The following is a 16,429-nucleotide window of genomic DNA, read 5'->3' as shown; positions in this document are numbered from 1 at the left end:
TGATGATGAAATAATGATGAAGACAACACAACACACAGTCCCCGAGCAAAGGAAATCTTCGACCCGGCTGGAAATCGAACCTGGGCCCACTGTATTACAGTCAGACGAGTTGACCGCTCAGCTCAGGGGCGGACAACTTGAGGATGATAATAATAGTGTTGATGATGATTTACATGTAGAGCCATTATCTAAAGAAATTATTACGTACAAACAGGCACTTAATTATATAATTTCTTTGTTATTTTGAACGGGTGTTTCAAGCCCGCACATCTTATGGAAATTACCTATTTATGGGTCCATGCTGAAACTTAATGTCTCCGAATTTCTGATTCTGTTGTAAATATCTGTTGAGGTATTTCATGTCATGCATATTACGCGGTCGACTTTCCCGCTTCGGAGACGCAAAACGTAACCCTCTGTCCACAGAGGGCTTCAAATCGCAACGTGAAACATGGCAGTGTGTGGGAAGCAGCGTGTTGTAATCTAGTTTCTAACGGTAGAAAACTAGTTTCCATCTGAAATCCAGAGAAGAATGAAAGCTGTGTACGTTGATGATTGTATCGATATCAGTAATGTGTGACATTGGTTCGTTAGTGCTCGTAATGGAGGAAACGGAGGTGCTAGCCACGAAATGTCTGGCAGTGCTCGGAGTGAACGACTGCGTGCAGCAACCGACGAGGCTCATCGAATCGGGTGGTTACTCATTACAGTGTCCCGGGACGATCAAGGTGCGGTGCATCTGTAATCTATGGATGAAGGCACCACAATAAACCCTACAAACTACTGCCAGCCCCTCAGAAAACTGAAAGCGTGAATTGGAAGAGTTCATCCACACATGGAGAATTTTCTCCTTCAGCATGACAACGCCAGACTACACAGGAACGCGGCGACATCCGCAACAATCCAGGCCTTGGTTTCGCTGTCGTCGCTCATTCTCCCTACAGTCCCCACTTGGTCCCACCCGATTTTCATGTTTCCTAAACTTAAAGAGTAGTTTCGAGAACTTCACTTTGGTAGTGATGAAGTAGTGCAAAGAGAGGTTAGGTTGTGGCTCCGTCAACAAAGTCAAATGTTGCACAGTCTGTCGTTGAGAGAACTGTGGTCGTCGCCAGGGTGACTATGTAGAGAAATAAACATGTTTTAACTACAATCGAGCCTAACTGCTGATTCAATTACACATCCCCACCAGTAGATACCTACAGATACACTACTGGCCATTAACATTGCTACACCACGAAGATGACGTGCTACAGACGCGAAATTTAACCGACAGGAAGAAGATGCTGCGATATGCAAACGATTAGCTTTTCAGAGCATTCACACAAGGTTGGCGCCGGTGGCGACACCTACAACGTGCTGACATGAGGAAAGTTTCCAACCGATTTCTCATACACAAACAGAAGTTGACCGGCGTTGCCTGGTGAAACGATGTTGTGATGCCTCGTGTAAGGACGAGAAATGCGTACAATCACGTTTCCGACTTCGATAATGGTCGGATTGTAGCCTATCGCGATTGCGGTTTATCGTATCGCGACATTGCTGCACCCGTTGGTCGAGATCCAATGACTGTTAGCAGAATATGGAATCGGTGTGTTCAGGAGGGTAATACGGAACGCCGTGCTGGATCCCAACGGCCTCGTATCACTAGCAGTCGAGATGACAGGCATCTTATCCGCATGGCTGTAACGGATCGTACAGACACGTCTCGATCCCTGAGTCAATAGATGGGGACGTTTGCAAGACAACAACCATCTGCACGAACAGTTCGACTACGTTTGCAGCAGCATGGACTATCAGCTCGGAGACCATGGCTGCGGTTAGCCTTGACGCTGCATCACAGACAGGAACGCCTGCGATGGTGCGATGGTGTACTCAACGAACTTGGGTGCACGAATGGCAAAACGTCGTTTCTTCGGATGAATCCAGGTTCTGTTTACATCCGTGTTTGGCGACATCGCTGTGAACGCACATTGGAAGCGTGTATTCGTCATCGCCGTACTGGCGTATCACCCCGCGTGATGGTATCGGGTGCCATTAGTTACACATCTCGGTCACCTCTTGTTCGCATTGATGGCACTCTGAACAGTGAACGTTACATTTCAGATGTGTTACGACCCGTGGATCTACCCTTCATTCGATCCCTGCGAAACCCTACATTGCAGCAGGATAATGCACGACTGCATGTTGCAGGTCCTGTACGGGCCTTTCTGGATACAGAAAATGTTCGACTGCTGCCTGGCCAGCACATCCTCCAGATCTCTCACCAATTGAAAACATCTGGTCCATGGTGGCCGAGCAACTGGCTCGTCACAATACGCCAGTCACTACTCTTGATGAACTGTGGTATCGTGTTGAAGATGCATGGGGAGCTGTACCTGTACACGCCATCCAAGCTCTGTTTGACTCAATGCCCAGGCGTATAAAGGCCGTTATTACGGCCAGAGGTGGTCGTTCTTGGTACTGATTTCTCAGCATCTATGCACCCAAATTGCGTGAAAATGTCAGTTCTAGTATAATATATTTGTCCAATGAATACCCGTTTATCATCTGAATTTCTTCTTGGTGTAGCAATTTTAATGGCCAGTAGTGTATTTCTATGATTTGTATAGTTCCTGTTGTGACTGTTATTGTAATTCTAGGCTATTACGATTTTGCGTTTTGAGGAATGAGCTATTCTACATATTTAAATCTTCACGGTAATTGATAACAGACAAAAAGTTGCAGGAAAATGATTTATTGAAATAATTGACCACGGTTTCGGTATGTCTAAATATCCCTTCATCAGAAGCAAAAATACACTAAAATCACATCCTGCAGTGGTGATGCATAAACAAATCGTGCCAAAGGCGTCGTCAGTTTGGCACGATTGTTTTATGCATCTCCACTGCAGGATGTGATTTTAGTGTATTTTTGCATCTGAGGAAGGTGTATTTAGATATACCGAATCCAAGGTAAAGGATTTCAATAAAAATTTATCCTGCAACTGTTTGGCTGTTATCAATTACCGTGAAGATTTTCAACAGTTGCCGTTTCAGCCATGTTTAAAATTTTGACATATTTAAATATTTAAAGCAATCTGTACAATTTTGTAATCTTAACATTTCAGCCTGTGTAGTTTGTGTAGTTTTTTTTGCTGGTAGTACTTCATCATAAATAATTTTATATAACTGTATCTGAGGTTACTACCAATATTGATTGCTGGGTCATTAATATACAACATAAACAGCAAGGGTTCCAACACGCTTCATTGCTGCACCTCCAACCAAGGTTACAGCCTGCATTCTCTCTATCAAGAATCCAGTCACAAATTTCGTTTGGTACCCATATTATCCGACTTTTCCCTATGAATACTATATCCAATGGATTCTCTTGATCTATGGATTTTGCAATGCCTTGTGGGACAAGTGAGAGTTGGTATTTCGCAAGATCGATGTGTCTGTGATCCGTGCTGGTTGACATGGAGTCCATTTTGCCAAGCCATCTCGTTACGTTAGGGCTCAGGATACAATGAAGACTATCTCTCTCTGATATCCCGGTCTTCCCGTCTACAACTTAATGGAAGTTATCCCCCGATGTCTTGATGGATTCCGTTCCTTCTTGTCAGCGTTTTCCTCTCCAAGTTTGCGGAGAACCTCTACATTCCTTACCTTATTAGTCAACCTAATTTGCAACATTTGTCTCTATCACCACATCTCAAACACCATTCTCTCGGTTTTCTCACAGACCATTTTTCACTACCATATAATGCTGTGCTCCAAATGTACATTCTCAGAAATTTGCCTCCCAAATTAAGGCCTATGTCTGATACTAGTAGACTTCTCAAGTGGCCAGGAATGGCCTTTTGCTAGTGATGGTCTTCTTTTTATGTCCTCTGTGCTCCCTCCCCAACAGGCTACTTTGTTGTCTAGGTAGAAAAATTCCTTCACTTCCTGTACTTCGTGATTCACAATTCTCGCTATTCCCATTTCTGCTACTTCTTATTATTTTCGTCTTTCTTTGGTTTATTCTCAGTCCATATCCTGTACTCATTAGACTGTTCACTCCAGTCAACAGATCCTGTAATTCTTCTTCACTTTCACTCAGAATAGCCATATCATCAGCGTCTATTATCATTATTATTCCTTCACGTTGAGGTCTGATTCCATTCTTGAACCTCTCTTTTACTTCCGTCATTGCTTCTTCGATGTATAGATTGAACAGCAGGGGCGAAAGACTACATCCCTGTCTTAAACCGTTTTTAATCTGAGCACTTCTTTCATGGTCTTCACATCTTAATGTTCTCTCTTGGTTCTTGTATATATTGTATAAGAGAGCAGCTACTATCCCATAAAAATAAACAGCATTTGTGATCTGAGTGTGTTTTATTACAGACCCCGCTTGCCTAAGTAAGCCGTATATAACTGAAGTGCCGAAGGGTCCCCAGACATTGCCCGCTAGCGAATGTTACACCTCAACACAGATCTATTCCATCGGCACGTAGCTCATCTTGAGGTGGACGTTTCTTTTTGTATAGAGGCTTGTACCGTACTCGAGATCTGGATGATTAAGCCAATTATTTCGTTCCCTGTGATACACTGACGTTCGACCGCCATGCCCGACGGTGGTGAGTCAAGCATGTTTACGATTACAGAGGACTTGAAGCGCTTACCAGTCCCAAACTTCGGAACACCGGAATCATGAAATTCGCACTCAGTCATGACGACTGGGCTACTGATGTGCTCACCCTTTGGCACAGCGCAGAAGGCATGTTGCGGCTTATAGAATGCCATGGACGCAACAAGCATACCTCCCCCCCACCCCCCGCCCCACCTCCCCAAGACAAAATTTCGCTGTGAAGAGGTCACGGAAAGCAAGTATTGCTGCAAAAATAGTCTACATATATACCTCACAAGCCACGGTGCTTGGCGGAGAGTACCACATACCACTACTTGTCATTTTATGTCCTACTCCACTCGCAAATAGTGTAAGGGGAAAACACTGTCTAAAAGGCTCCGCACGAGCCCTAATTTCTTGTACCTTATCTCAATGGTCCTTACGCGAAAAGTACGTTCGCAGCAGTAGAATCGTTTTGCAGTCAGCCTCAAATGCCGGTGCTCTAAATTTCCGCAATATTGCCTCGTGGAAAAAGCGTCATCCCCTTTAGAGTCCACGACGCATCTCCGTAATACTTGCGTTCTGAACGAACCCACCGGTAACAAACCTAGCAGCACGCCCCTCAATTGCTTCGATGTCTTCCTTTAGCCCGACCTGGTGGGGCTCCAAAACACTGTAACACTGCTCAAGAATGGGTCGCACTAGCTTTAATCGACGTGACTGTGTCACGCACCACACTGCTAACACTGTATTCGAAAGTTACAGAATTGTTGCTTCTACTCACAGGCATTAACTTTCATTTTATAACATTTATTGCAAACTTTCATTCATCACACCAACTAGGAATGCTCTCTAAGTCGTGCTGTATACTTCTGCAGTCACTCAACGACGACACATTGCCGTACATCACAGCGTGATCAGCAAACAGCCGTAAATTGTTGATCGCCCTGTCCGTCAGATGATTTATGCACCAGCGGAAAGTACTCCAGTCAGAGCACAAAAAATGCGAACGTGTTCCTGTTTATTTAAAAGACTGACTGGGATACCAGTTACCGTATTCTAATTCTTGAGCACCTTTAAAATTTTCCCCAAAATTTTTTTAATGCGAACACGTTGGCACTCTTTTTAACATACACCTGATCTCTGACTTCCACAAGCATCCCTAACTGTAACTCTCTCACATCCACTATTCCATCGCTATAAGTCGCTTCTAAGATGTCTTGGCAAAATGAATTCCATGTCAACCAGCATGGATTACTGACACATCGGTTATGTGAAATCCTACTTTTGCTTTTCCCTCAAGGCATCTAAAATCCATAGATCAGGGCTATAAGTTGGACTTAGTATTCTTGACTTTTGGAAAGCATTTGAATGAGTACCACACCTATGCTTGTAAACAAAAGTGAGATAATGTGGATACCGAAAGAAATTTGTCACTAAACTGAGGAATTCTTGGTAGAGAGGAGCTCAAAAAATGCGAACATGTTCCAATTTATTTAAAAGACTGTGGCTGGGGTGCCAACTGCCTTGTTCTATCTTCCTCAGCACCTTTAAATTTTTTCCCAAAAATTTTGGAATGTGAACACGTTGGTACTCCTTTTAACATGCAACTCCCACAAGCTTCTGTAACTGTAACTCGTTCACTCGCAGTAGTCCATCGCAGTACGTCACTCCAACTTGCCCATTCTCCCTCAGTGATTCAGGCCAACTCATTATCACCTTGCGTCATTCTGTCACCGTCTCCTGTGTCATAGAGTCTCTTTCGTTCTGTCCTACTACTACTATTCTCCCCTCTCACTGTCATTTCCTCGCTCTCTCTGTCTACTACTATCTCATTAAGCAGGGCACGTCACTCATATGAAAAGAAACGTGTTGGTCAGTACAATTTCGGTAGTTTGCTTATTGAAATTAAAATAACGCAAAACTAATTTTCCACCTCGGACCGAGATTTACGTACAAAGAAATTTTGCCTGTGCTTCAGTAGTACAACATGGGGTACCCAGAACACATGTGATGACAACGGAGACACTTTACAGCATATATCACCGTAATATGCCTCTTTATAAACTACGTTCTCCCCTCACATCGGCTTTGACTTGTGTGTGTTACGTGTACATGCGGAATAATTTTGCATCTCTAAAGCTCAGAAACGGATAAAGATATCGATAAAATATTCAATGTGGTTCGAGATCGTGATCTTAGGATCACTATTTGATGAGCACACCCGTATTGGAATTTGCGGCTCATTTTCTTTAAGAAAGAATAGTTTTTGTAAAGAACCGGCCATGAACTAGTAGTACCTCCATAAGCCCCTTAAGGCTCACCGTAACCACATCAAATGCAGAAAGGACTAGCCAATTTGCTTAATTTGCCTAAACTGGATGAAGTATTTAATATTCATACTTTGACCTTGTACCGTAGGATAGTGACACTAATGAGATCGTTCTGGTGGGTATACAAATGTTCTCTAAAAAAGGGTAATCCAAATCACTTGACACTACTGTTCTATCATAGAACACGAGATATGCGCGCAAGAAAAATTCCGTTTCTATGCGCGGCATTTTGGAACTTACTGGTAAACGTGCTGTGTGTCCTGTCACACTTCCCTGTGGCATCCCTGACGATACCCTTGTCTCTGATGAACACTGGCATTGTACTGGGTTCCATTACTTATGAAGTCTTCTAGCTACATATCTGAGAACCTAAACAGTATACTGTCCGCTGCTCGTGGTCTTGGGGTAGCGTTCTCGCTTCCCGAGCACGGGGTCCTGGGTTCGATTCCCGGCCGGGTCAGGGATTTTTCCTGCCTCGTGATGACTGGGTGTTGTTGTGTCGTCTTCATCATCATCATTCATCGCCATTACGGTCGGACGAAGGCAATGGCAAACCACCTCCACTAGGACCTTGCCTAGTAAGGCGGTGCGGGTCTCCCGCATCGTCCCCCTACGCTTTGTCAAGAAGCATGGGACTTCATTTCCATTTCCAAACAGTATAATCGGACATTCATCAACCACTACAGTGGGGCATGCCTCAAACGCTTTCCGGAAGCCTAGAAATATGAAATCTGCTTGTTGCCTTCCACGCATCCTTCTATAGTGTTTCTATTTGAAATTTCCACCATTTAGTGAGCAAGCAACTTAGGCTGAATTTTTGTCGAAGAGGAGCGGATGGTTCCCCTTACTGACAGCCGCCGGCAGACGCGCTTCAGTATGCGAGAGAGGACGTAGAGGGTGACACGTGCTGCACGCGCAGCGGCGTGGTGGCCGAATAGCCGCTCCCAAAGCGGCCCTTCATTATCAGGAGGCGAGACCCGCATCGTTGAGAAGGGCGCTTACGCAATCTGGCACCTGATCTCCCGTAATTGAATCATAATAGGCGATCGCAAACAGGTGGGCCCCGAGCGGCCGTCCCTCACCGCCGCCACTCCGCCGTCATCGTGCTCGATCCCAGAAGCCGCCACCGCAGCGAATTCGCCTCAGTCCAGAATTAATAATTGTGTGAAGCTTCAAAAGGGCTGACAGTAACATACACTAAAACTGCACCATAACGATGGGCAGCGCTTAACGAAGTTTTACTTACTGTGTGCATAAAGTTTCGTAGGAATTTTTATTTATTTTTATAATCAATCTTCCGACTGGTATGATGAGACTTGCCACGACTGCCTATCATGCACCAACCTCCTCATCACTTATACCTAACGCCCTTATCTACTCGATGTATTTTAATCCTCCTACAGTTTTTACCTTCTGTAGCTCTCTCTAGCATCATGGACGTTATTCCACGACTTCTTAACACATGTCCTACCGTCCTGTCCCATCCTATTTTCCATATACTTTTTTCTTCTGCGGAGTACTTCTTCGTTCTTTGTCTTATCATGCAACCTAATTTTCAGCACCCTTTTACAGCTCAGTATCCCAAACTCTTCGATGCTCCTATTATCCGTTTTTTCCACATTCATTGATAAGCTGCCATACAGTGGTGTCCTCTAAACATGAAAGATACGGGTACTTCACACTGTTTCAACATTCTGCTAAAATGAAGGCCTCTGTTGACTTCTCTTGGCCAGGAACGCGATTCTTACATCAGCTTGACTGAATTTTATTTCTTCCTTGCTTCGGCCGTCATGTGTTGTTTTGCATCCAAGGTAGCAGAAATCATTTATTCCTTCTACTTCATGCCCACCAAAGTTGATGTTAGGTTTATCGCTAGTCAAGAAAAAAAAAAAAAATGTTTCAAATGGCTCTGAGCACTGCGGGACTTAACATCAGATATCATCAGTCCCCTGGAACTTAGAACTACTTAAACCTAACTGACCAAAGGACATCACACACATCCATGCCCGAGGCAGGATTCGAACCTGCAACCGTAGCGGTCGCGCGGTTCCAGACTGAAGCGCCTAGAACCGCTCGGCCACATCGGCCGGTTATCGCTAGTCTCATTCATGCTGACCTTCATAACTTTGGTCTCTTTTCGGTTTACTTTTACCCCATATTCTGCACTCACTAGACCATTCACTCTGTTCATTATGTCCTGTAATCCTTCTTGGCACTTCCTGAACACAGTAATGGCGTCAGAGAACCCTGCCAATGATATCCTTTCACACTGAATTCTGATCTAACTCTAGAATCTTTTTTTTATCTCCGTCATTGCTTCTTAGATGTATGGACTGAATTGCAGGGGCGAAAAACTGAATCTCTGTCCTACACCCTTTTTAGTCCGAGCACTTCGTTCTTTGTCTTTCAGTGTTATTTTTCCCCTCCTATTTCTAGTACATATTGTATGCTACCATTCTTTCCCTATATCGTACTCCTCTTCTTCGAACTTGAAACAGCTTGTGCCGTTCTACATGTCGAATGCTTTTTATGCATCGACAGTCCTCTTAAGGTGTCTTGATTTTCATTAAGTCTTGCTTCCATTATGAAGTGCAATACTGAAACTCTCTCTCTGGCAAACTGGCAAACTGATCTTCTAACAGCTCCACAATTTAGTTTTTCGTTCTTCTGTATATTATTTTTGTCAGCGATTTTAGTGCATGAGACTTTAAGCTGATTAAACGACAGTTTTCACACTTATTTGCTCTTCTTGTACTGGTATAGTCTGGAGAGGGAGATATAGAGAAAATCGAAATGAAGCGAAAAATATTGAAAGGTAAGATCACCAAGGCTCTTTTCACAAATTTTTGAGAACAGTTAAAAATGATCGGTTTGAGAAATAAACGAGAGCCTGTAAAGTGCATAGGCACCTAGACAGTAAATAAGGAAGTGAAGCAAATATAAATGTAATCCACAAAGCCGAATGAACACAACATTATAGATATTTCTGGCCTAATAACTAGCTAAGGAAAGAAGAAGAAAACAATGAGCCTGTTTAGGAAAATCTAGATCCCACTACCTTATAGGAACTAGAAATAGCATTAAAATAAATGAAGAATAGGAAGTATACAGGAGAAGACGGAATAAATGCATAATTGCTGAGATATAGGCACCTGGTACTAAATCAGAGATTTGTAGATCTAATTAACAGCTGTTGACAGGAATAAGATTCCAAGATTCTGGTTGCATGCCCATAATACGCCTATATTTATAAAAAGGCGCCATCACAGACGTTTTACTACTAGACGAAAAAACGGCCTTAGAAATGGAAGATCATGTAGGCAGATGAGAGATATGTGTAGGCCTACGTTATTCCATTCTGCTTCGAAACCTTTGACAGAGTTCACCAGTCGTAGGGGCTGGCGAATGATGGCATATCAGTCTTCCGGCCAACTATGACCAGATGTTTTCAATGGGCGAACACCATTGAGTTAGCTGAGAACAGCACAAGCAGTATGAAGTTACGTAGAAAACGCCAGATGCTCATGAAGATGGGGCACAGCCAATTATAGCGACTGCTGTCCAAATTACGAACTGTACAGGTCAGAGATGATCGTGTTAGATACTGAATATCATCTCGCATCATCACACCCGGTTCTGGGACCACGTGATAGTGAAGGATGAATTCTGCCAATGGTCAGTACTCTGGAAAACTCCACACAAGTTATGTCCATCTTGAGGACATACGCAGAAATCGGACTCGTCAAAAACGCCGTGGTGTCACTCTCGTTGTCCAGTGTTGCCATTCCGCCGATGCTATCAGGCCTCGCCCTCCTGTCACGTCAGGGGAAACCATGGCAGTGGTCGTCGTGCTGACAGTTCGTGGTTCTCGAGATATAGACGCACTTAACGTGAAGAGGTACCAATGTTCTAACTCGAGGTACGTGACATAGCTATACTGTCCTACATGGTCGAGCGAACAGTATGTCAACCCTCTCAAGTGCTAATAGCGTGTGACCATAGAGAACCTGCACGGCGTTATGGTTTTCCTGAACCCATCGATTCCACGTTCACATGATAGTTGCGTGAGCATCAATATTGAGCTATTGTCACTGTTGAGGAGTGACACTGGTCTCTGGTCCGCCGTGTTACATGGTTGCAAGTAAGACAGTTTACTTATTGGACAGTCCGCTTTGATACATCAACAAATCGGGAAGTTTCACCACCGTGCGGTCATGTGCACAACCAAACACAAAAAATCCTTTCTGCCATCCTGTCACGTTTGCTCACTGCCCACATTACTGCGGTGATTTCATGTAACGTAACACTAAGTGCTATGACTTACGTCATAGGTGAAGGATCACATGACCGCCCAATACCAGTTCTCCAATATGCACATCGCTCCAAAGCGACTAATGTGCTCTTTTAAGGGGTAGAGTAATATTTTGTGTAGCTTACGTACACTACTTGACAATTGATAAGAAACAGAGACATATTGGGTATTGGGACAGGAATAATTGCAGGTAGTATGAAGAACACTATGTATGTCATAGATGTGGATAGTACATTTATAGCAGAACAAGATACGTATTTCAGCATAAGGGAACGCAGGATAACAGAGATAAATAACGTTCTTGTTCCACATATGTCAGACTCCTGACAAAAGTCGATATCCGAGTCTTCGGTTTTCCACATTTTGCACCTGTTATTCATGCTGACTACCAAACTGTTCACGTCGTTGTGCCTACGTGCATGACTATAGCGCTTGAGGCTGAGGCTTCGAATATTGCATGTGGCGGAAAGTATTTTTGAAATTGGGTTAGACAAGTAAGTGTTTACATTGAGGTAATATGTAATATGTATTTGCCGTTCTCACCGTCCCTGGTACAGCACAACAATATAGCGTTTTGCGTCTCAAGTAAGTGAGTATCATATACCCTGTAAGCAAGGAAAGAAGGGACAAAAATAAACATAAAATAAGAGCAGGTTTTGCTGTGTTACGGCGACGATAGTAATTTTACAACGTCTACGTTCACAACACATTTACAAAAGGTGTTCGAAGAAAGAGTAACTGAGTTGAGAGAGCTGTAGTTCTGCATCGCGGTGTAGCTTGCTGTCCAGGTTTCGAGAGGGTGTGTTTCTGAATGAGGTATCCAACATATTGCTTCCCCCTACTTATACCTCCCGAGGAGATCACGAATGTAAAATTAGAGAATATTCGAGCGCGCACGGAGGCTTTCCGGCAGTCGTTCTTCCCGCGAACCATAAGCGACTGGAACAGGAAAGGGAGGTAATGACAGTGGCACGTAAAGTGCCCTCCGCTACACACGGTTGGGTGGCTTGCGGAGTATAAATGTAGATGTAGATGTATCGGCGATGGTAAGATCGACAAGCTTACCAGCTGCACGTGTGGCTTTGTACGTCATCTGGTGACATCACATGTTCAACATTTGTCTTCCACGTTGGGTACTTCCCGACATTCGCAGCCCCTTGAGTCTTATATTGAATTACCTGTCTCAACTTCATCTATGTCGCTTTTTTTTTTAACTTTAGTAACACACACCCAGTATAACAACTGTATGAGTGTCTATGAGAAACACTAAGCCTAACGTACCACAACCAGCAACGTTTGCCACAATAGAGCATGATAGAGCAATAGAGCAATGAGCAAGTATGTGCCATTTGATGATTAACAGCACGCTCGGAACTGCCTGCACCGTCTCGCCCACGTTGAAACACGGAAGTCGACCGCGGAGCGGTTGTGGAGCACGGATTGTCTTTCTACGTTTCGAGAGCTGTACCGGATGCGATGAGAAATTCTAAATTTGCAGCCACTTGGGCTGCGGTTTACCGAGCGGAGAGCGAGCTCTTCCGCTGGCGTGCAGACAGAGCACGGCTAGCGGCGCGCAGGCCCCTCCGCTCCCCGGCTTGTGAGCACAATGGGCGCTGCGCGGGTTGCCGCTCGCAGCCCGTGTCAGGCGCAGCGCATGAAAAGCCGGGCGCGGAGGGAAGAGGGGAGCGGCAGCGAGATCCGGAATAAATAAAAGGAAAAAGCGCACGGAATGTTCCGCATTGCAGATTCCGCGGCCGGTCACGCGGCCCCGTCGAGCGCTGCGTGACATAACGGCTTCATTCCCGCGCTACTTTGCGACGCGGATGCGTGCATGCGCTTCACCGGGGCTTACGTGATAACGAGCGCTTCTGCGACAGGCAAGTGCCGAACGCCGGATCGCTTACATAAGACACTGTTGTCTAACAGTATTGCGTCGTGCGTTGCGAATAACTGGTCACACAGTTAGCCAAAGTCGTACAACAGGTGCTGTTAATGTAGTTGCTAGGGAGAATAAAAATAATCTTCAATATACATAGTGTTAATCTCAAAATTGCTGGTGCATAAATATTCATACAGGCCGGAAAGTAATATCCTTTAGGTTAGAAAGGAGATGCTTGAGCCGTGCGTGGCTCATGTTCGTGCCATTTCTTATTTTACGTCTTGTTTTTACCGTACTGCCACCTCGTAATGTTAAATTTCAAATACTGTTGCCACTGAGTTGCTGCCTTGCCTGCCCGTGAGTGGCAGCAGCAGCGCTTATCGATATAAGTCCTGCTCTATTATCTTTGCTGAACTGCTATCACTTCCCGGTCGTCGAGTGGCGACCGGTGACTTGGAACGCGCCAGCAGTTAGTTCGGACCTGGCAGTGTTTGAGTTGGCTCGCAGCACAAGTTCAGTCGGGGAGCGGCAGCAGTGAGGTCTGGATCGCCATGACTCGCACGACGGTTGCCGACACACGTGATTGGAGTGGGGACGACTTTGGTTGGTCGTCGGTCGGTCGTCGTGCCGGACGACGTGTATTTGGCCGGCGATCGCTTATGGGTTGGCTGTGTGTGCCGACTCGTGATTCGTCCCTGTTATTGTGCAGTCACTGCCGTTAGCATTGTTTAGTTCTTCGTGCAAGTGTTCTAGAAACTGTGTGTAGTTTGTGTGAATTTGATTGACAAGTTATTTTAAATGTTGTCGGCGTGCTGGATCTGAGAGGTCGGCCGTCTCATCGGGTGACGTGTAACTGGTTCTCTGAGCGTCTCTGGGCCCCTTCAATTACGATCTTCTGGAACTTAGGTCGGTCCTTTCCTGGTGCGGGGATGTCACTTAGCCAGTGGGCGTTTTTCCTCTGCATGGTTGGGTCCGAGCCAGTATTTTCGCCGTCGTGTGTCTGGAAGTGAGTGGGAGACACACCAGCAGTTAAGTCGCGGACGGACCAGCAGGCAGTCGGTCGGTTGGCGTGGAGCAGTGAGGAAACCTCGGCGAGTGTTTTGGCCGTGCCCGCTGGCCATGTCCACGCGCCGTCGGAGTGTGTGCTGCTGTTCCCATTGCTATGAGTGTGGTGTCACCGCCAGACACCACACTTGCTAGGTGGTAGCCTTTAAATCGGCCGCGGTCCGTTAGTATACGTCGGACCCGCGTCTCGCCACTGTCAGTGATTGCAGACCGAGCGCCACCACACGGCAGGTCTAGAGAGACTTAGTAGCAATCGCCCCAGTTAGACAGCCGACTTTGCTAGCGAAGCTACACTGACAAATACGCTCTCATTTGCCGAGACGATAGTTAGCGTAGCCTTCAGCTACGTCATTTGCTACGACCTAGCAAGGCGCCATTACCAGTTAATATTGAAATTATAAAACATGTACCGTCAAGAGCGATGTTCTACAATTATGGATTAAAGTTAAGTATTAAAGCAACTGCGTCCGTTTTTCTAAGTTCTCATTTCCTTGTAATGTTCCAGACCTCACGTCAGTCTGCGTGAGCTTAACGCGTGCCTTTCGGCTACCTCCGAGTGGCTTGGATGTCTTGCCACGCCACTACATTGAGGTCCGTAGCTCACCGATCCTGGACACGAAAGTTAGGTTTGACTTAAGACTACCAGCAAGTCACGACTGCTCGCTTTGTGTCGGTTGGATTTCGTTGTCGGCTGTTGGGACATGTTATCTTGTTGGTGGGCCCGTTGACCCTCGGTCGGTTGGGTTGTCGGATCGTGAATGGTTGGCCCGACTGCCTGTCTCCTCTAAGCGAACGTTAGTATTTCAAGTGCAGACCGACCCCCGGAAACTTATGAGCGCCGCTGGCTGTACTGCCGTTTCTTATTGGTGTTTGATTGTGTATTTTGGCTTATAGCCGATGGTTTGAATTTGTATGCTTTTAGTTGTGTTTTAAATCACGGGCCTTCAGCCGTTTTAAAAATTAAAGAGGTCGTGCCCTTAAGCCATAACATTGTGTGACATATTCAGTCGATAGTTAAGCTCGGAAATTTGCACTGTAATGGTTGGGCAACTAAATAAAGTTATATGTGTTCGAGTGTAACTGACAGCCGTTCATTTTTGGCCCACTACAAAAATTAGCGATTTTGACTAGCACCTCAAACAAGTCAAAGCCAAAGCAATACGGTACCACCAGACACAAACAGAAACAAGAGTGAAACTGACAGCAAATAGAATGGCAAGCACAAATGTAACCACGCTCTGCTACCAGTGAAACGCCTGGTTAAATCGGCAGGACAGAACAGGCAGTTGTAAATGGGGCGCACTACAAAAATCTTTGCACCTATTACACAATACTGACTTCAAAATGTTTCATTTCAGAAGACTTTTTGCAGATTATACAGTTATGGGAAATATGGCATGAAAAGGCCTATGGAAGATAGAAAGGAAACATTTGATAAGATTTCAGTTTGGTTCTAAGATTGGGAACTTGGTTTAAACTTACAGAAGTGTAAGATGTCAGCTTCACAAGACGCACAAATGTAGTATCCTGCGACTACAATATGAAGGACGCACTAAAGTCAGTGAACTCATAGCAAGACCTCCGTGTAACAATTTAACTGGATATGAAATTGAACAATGAGACTGAGTCAAATCCTACGGTATGTAGGTGGTAGGCCTCAATTAACTTGCATGATATTGGGAAAATGCAGACAGTCTCGAAAATAAATTACGAAAAATACTTGTACTGTCACTCTTAGAATATCGGACGATACGAATCACGGTACGATACGTATGAGGGTTGAAATTTTATTTACAACTTCTACGAACACACTACGCGAATGAAATCATCACGTTTTCGAAACACCTTAATTTTATTCTGTTGCGACGCAGAAGTTTGAAATTGAGCTCAAATGTGCCTACAAAGTTCCTCTGTGGTGGTGTAAAAGGTCGGCACCCTGCGACATTACCCACGGACTCGACGGCACTTCAGACAGAAATGAGTCAATACATGCGAAAAAAAAGGTCGGAGCTCAGAAGTCCACATGACGTTCCAGATGGGTTAATGATGCCACACTGGCACCAAATTTCACTATAATTCTGCTCACCGCCGCCGTGGACGTGTCGCACGATGGAAACATCGTCACAGCCCCTCTTACCAATGGTTCAGCCCTTCTTTCGACGGCTCTGCTATGAAGGTCAGAACCGTGACGCCCGACGTTGAAATCTCGCCATTTTCTAATGAGGGGCCGATGAAAACATTTCAGAC

This window comes from Schistocerca americana, chromosome 2, assembly GCF_021461395.2.
Source record: "Schistocerca americana isolate TAMUIC-IGC-003095 chromosome 2, iqSchAmer2.1, whole genome shotgun sequence".
Taxonomy (NCBI): domain Eukaryota; kingdom Metazoa; phylum Arthropoda; class Insecta; order Orthoptera; family Acrididae; genus Schistocerca; species Schistocerca americana.
The sequence above is the reverse complement of the archived record's forward strand: the minus strand, read 5'-3'. Positions refer to the sequence as shown.